Source organism: Priapulus caudatus, unplaced genomic scaffold, assembly GCF_000485595.1.
Source record: "Priapulus caudatus unplaced genomic scaffold, Priapulus_caudatus-5.0.1 Scaffold1165, whole genome shotgun sequence".
NCBI classification, from domain to species: Eukaryota; Metazoa; Priapulida; class Priapulimorpha; order Priapulimorphida; family Priapulidae; genus Priapulus; species Priapulus caudatus.
Genome location: NW_014578226.1, coordinates 3,089 through 8,547, shown reverse-complemented (window position 1 = coordinate 8,547; position 5,459 = coordinate 3,089).

The window sequence follows — 5,459 nt, the reverse complement described above, 5'->3', positions numbered from 1 at the left end:
GCTGCCACGTTGCGGTAACCTCCCTCCACGCCCGGGGGATAGCATTACCCAATCCTAACACTATCCTAACACTAGTGCTGCCACGTTGCGGTAACCTCCCTCCACGCCCGGGGGATAGCATTACCCAATCCTAACACTATCCTAACACTAGTGCTGCCACGTTGCGGTAACCTCCCTCCACGCCCGGGGGATAGCATTACCCAAATCGTAAGGATTGGTAGCTCTGCGTTCTCTCCCCCTCTCTCTTACGTTATCGCCCTCGCTTTCTTCCCTGTTCTCCCTACCTCGCTAATACTTTTCTCCCATTCCTTCTTTTCGCGCACTCGTTCTCTCTTTTGTCTCCTAAATGTTCTCAAACGCTGTCACCCTCTGTATTGACTGCAGTCAAGCATGCACGTAGTATAGTAGTTATTTGATTATCTAGCGATTGCGGGCAAAGTCGATGCGAACTATTTAAGCTAGTTTGTTACATGTTTAGTTACTATCGTTGTTACATTGTCGTGTGACATTAGCTCATCTGGCATAGTCAGATGCAGCTTGTAGAATCGCATGATCGTGCGTCCGTCCGGCCGTGCGTCCGTCCGTCCGTGCGTCAACAGTTGAGCACAAATCTTAACCGTTTGACGTACGGTCACGATATTCGGGACGTCGGGGGGAATCGTCAAAACGAGTTGGGATGTCGAAGCAGGGGGGTCAAAGGTCAAAGGTCAAGAGGTGTAAAAGAAGGGGGAACATTCCCTCCTTAACTTAAGGTATAGGAAGGAAATGCAGAATTGCGGCACAAATCTAAACGGCTTGACCTAGGCTCGTGATAGTCGGTGTATAGTATCATGGTAAAAAAAGCCATCACTGTGCCGAAATTGGAGGTCACAGGTCAAGGAGGTCACATGGTCTGATGGAGCGATTGAAAAACCTTTTTGTTTCAGCGGTGACCTAGCATTTTTATGGCTTTATTGAAAGGACCATGAAATCTAATTTCTGCTGACATGCGAAGAGTAAGTGTCGGATAACTTTTTGACTCTCAAGAGGCGAGTTAAACATGGATTTCTTTACTGTTAGAAAAAATTTGACTGCCGGGTTTGCTAGTAGAATCTATACATGCCTGGATGTATGAGGCTACAATGTCACAGTGAAATTTAACGAGTGCCGAGGACGCGTAGTTAAAAACCTCGGTGAATTATATCGCCTTCGAACGACTTCGTTACTATAAAGGTGCTTCGTTGTGTGCTCTTATACCTCTTGTGTGAATATATGCCTTTTAGACGAATACTGTTGGAAAACGTGTATCTCACGTGCAAGTGTGTATGTCAATGACGTCCGTACGCTTATGGAATTACGTGGTAGATACCCGCGATCCGAGATATTATGTCGATCGATGACTGTATAGTTGTAACTATTATTCGCGGATAGAGGAATCCCTTGAGAGGAACAGCACGCTTTACTCCTGGCGCACTCTGCTAGTTATGATTGGTTGCTCGCAGTTATTCGTCTATTTCTCACATCGCTGAGTTTAACTAATGCGTTATCTCTAAAACAAAAATGATCTTGGAGCCAGAATTACGTATGCTGATGGCATCCAAACCCCCGTGCCATGGTTGCTTGGCCAAATGGTCTTCCCCGGAGAGATATCGAGCACATTTGGGTCATGACATTATACGTATTTTATTCTTTACGGACAGTATTCCTTCGAGCTCTTTATCGATCTCTGAATGGTTCGCGTGTTTGCATTATGTGTAGTTAGTTATTAGCAAGCTCGCCAAATGTTGTTGTATTCTATTAGCTAATTAGTTGCCCTATGTATACCATTGGCGGATTCGGGTTTTCAAAGAAGGGGTGGAAAACAAGCGGGGGGTATGGGGGTCCTCCCCCCAAAAAAATTTGAAAATGTAGATCGCAGGAGATAGTATTTGAGGCACTTTTGAGTACATATACAGCCTTCCTTCTGACTACGACAATTCTCTTTTTAGTATAACAATTCTTGCGCTTGCAGCGCGGCATTGATTGCTGTACAGGTTGACCACATCTGGAATGGGGGCGACAGCAAATTTTTTTCTTGAAATTGTAAAAAAAAATGCAAAACGGTCGTAACCTGCTTTACCACTCATAATTGTACACTCATAATATTGTCAACTCATTGTGTACTCATAATACCACATATAATTGTAATGTACTCAATACAGCCGCGCGACTATTATACTGGGCAATAATTAATTGGTATATGAGTAAAAATCACGTTAGTCCAACAGAAGGGGGTAGTTATATAGCCACCCAATCCACCCCCTGAATCCGCCACTGGTATACGCGCGCATTTTGTTGCACTTTCAATTTTTTGAGTAACGACATCGTAAAGATCTGTCTGAATTACTTCAATCATTCCGTGAGTTTTCTGAGTATCCCGTAACGATCTTCGGTGAAATAGCTCAGGTGTGGTCTGCGGACTAGGCAGCGTCAGGCTCGGTCACAAACCCATTCAATAAGTCATTAAAATGAACGTTCCTGATTTATTCTTGCATGTGAGACATACGACATTCCAATCTGATTTTCTCTGTCATTTGCTTCCAATGATTCATGCTTCAACATATGCGATCGGTAAGTGTTAGAAACTTCCATCTATCTCTACACTAATACAGGACACTTTCTCTGTTACCATATCTCTATAGATTAACATGGAGACAACTAATTGCAAAGAAATGTGATGCTTCCTTTCTTCCCATCTATCCCAGCTTCATGTATTACGTGTTCTTTTCTATCGTTTCAGAGCTGCTAATATTGACCTTTGTGTAGTAGGAATTTCAATCTTTACGGGTAGGAATTTTCTTCGCCAAGAAAGAATCTTGGGTAACGAGTCATTTAAGTATAACACTATATAACTTAATAGCAGTTCTACATCGAATTTTTTTACAAATAAATTACAATCATATGCATACTCGTTGTAGTTTAACAACAAACACAAAGATACATGCATAACAATATATATGAAAACACATAATACAATACATTGGTCGAGTTTCTACCGCTGGACTAATGAGAGCGGATGTGACGTTCTTTGGAAGTACATATATCAACTTTCTGTAAAATAACCACTCCCATGGCAGGAGTGGCAACAATTCTCCAGGCAGTTTTTACATCGAGATTGAATTATTTTCGACTAATAATGGTCCAAAATCGTAGTAAAATGTGAGTGAATCTTAATGGTGCAATTCTTGGCTAAAATCGTACAAATTTCGCCGAAATCGTAAAGGTGTTGCTATACCCCGGGCGTGGAAGGAGGGTCGCGTGATACAGTTGACGTATACTTCAAAATTATTACTCATTATAGGTTGTAGGTAGGAAGGCGAGAGGAGGGAGGAAGGAACAGAGAGAGCGGATAAACGCACAGGTTTTTCAGGTAGGTGTAAACCAGAGCCAAACGGGAGAGGGAAATAAAAACGGGCGAAGAACGGCATTCTGGTAGAGCTGGGAGCGACGGCGAGGGAGACACCTGCGAGACTGTGTGGATCCACGCAAGGCGAGGACGAACGTGAGGGAAGAAGACGGAGCTGGCGACGTGTAGATATTAGACGAGATCAATAAAACTATTAAAAGGTCCGCTGCATATACGAATGCAGGGGGAATCATTTGTACCTTCGTAACACGAAATAAAAGCTATATAGCCGTATCGTTAACTGCATTTCACCGTGTTCTGTTCATCTGGTACGACCTGTTATCTGCTACGTGCTCATCGCCGTCCTGGCTTTAATACATCGACAGGAGCGGACACTGATCCCACTACTGGACACGCGTTACTACCTAACGTCTGTCGAACCGTAGTCGTCTACCCTAGAGGCACTACAGGTAAAATGGGGGCTCAGCCGGGATCGTTCGCGTAAAGGAGTAGCGATAGCAAGCGTGCCAGTGTTACAGACGGATAAGGAGCAAGGATAAAAACATGTCGAGTTTTATAAAGTCGTTAAAAAGGATACGGGAATTTCTGACGCCCACGCAGAATCGATGGAGCGATGTGCAAGGCAAGGAGGCGAATGACTCATCGCCACAGCTGCGTAGAGGGGAAGGTGTGGACGGGTCCATTCTTTTCAGAAGGGGACAGGGACCGACAACCCTTCACGATGGCGTACCCACCCCGGAGGAGGTTTCTAGGGATAGGAAGATATTTCAGGAGGCAGCCAGGGATGATAGGGAGAAGATAGCAGGATCAGGAAAAGGATTACAGGAAAGCGGGGAAGAATATGAACAGGAAAGGGGACAGGAATACCACACACCCCTACCCCACGCTGGAGTAAGCCGGGAAAGCATACAGAGAGACTGGGGACGTCCGACCAGACCGTACAGCAGCCTGTTGGAAGCAGAGAACGGCAGCAGGAATACTGATTTTGCACCTGACGAGGAAAAAGAAATTCTACATGCACCTGAAAGAGATACGACTACGGTTAGGGATATGCCGTATACAAGGAGGGAGTCGATGCAGGACCTGCCTTTAGCACACGAGAGAAGTCCATGGCGCAGTGTACCTGTAAAGGAAAGGAAACCGCCAAACTTTAGCCGGGGAGATGGAATCGCCTTGAAGCACTTCCTGATAAAGTTTGAGATGACGGCTAGTTACAATCAGTGGCCGGAGGAGGGATGGGGAATTCAATTAGGGTTATTACAAAGAATGTCGCGCAGGAAATCGCAGGTAAGAAGCTCAAAGGCACTCGGTGTATGATAGCTGCAGTTAGGATGCTATGTAGATGTCGTGATGCTGAATTTACTGATCATGCGCAGTGCTCTATATCTACTTAAATCTACCACGCTATTTAAATCTCCCGCGCTCTGTAAACTACCTCGCTCTGTTACAACATTATGCACATGCAAGTAACAAGGCGTCAGATAATAATCTGTCACCATTACACCCATCGTCGGCCAAAGGATCTATGAGTACCAACTCGGCTTGCTTTTCTTCACTCAAAGGACATGGCACCTCTGGCAACACAACAGGATTCGGTGTATCGTCATCCATCACCGGGCCCAACCAATCGATGCCATATAAATGCTTCTGGAAATATATATAAAGTTAAATTAATGTTTGCCTTTTTTGATACAAGTACAGTACACAATATATTATCCAAAATTCTGAAAACCGAAAAGCTCCAAAAAACGTAGTCTACGTAGTGACCACCACATATAGTAATTTTAATTACACACTAACACACGAGGACGCCAGTACGGACTGACCACAACATATATCGATTACAATTACACACTGATACATTAGCCAGTATACGTAGTGACCACCACATATATGTAATGATGTAACGTTATGACGTGCACGTGAGAGCGTACGAGATTCCACGAGAGACTCGCTCTCTCTGCTACGTGTGCTTGGAAGCGTGAGCTGTGTTTGAGGATGGCTTGTCAGAACAATAAATATTATATCAACTAACAACATGTGTTGATCCATAATATTACATGGTGGCAGCGGT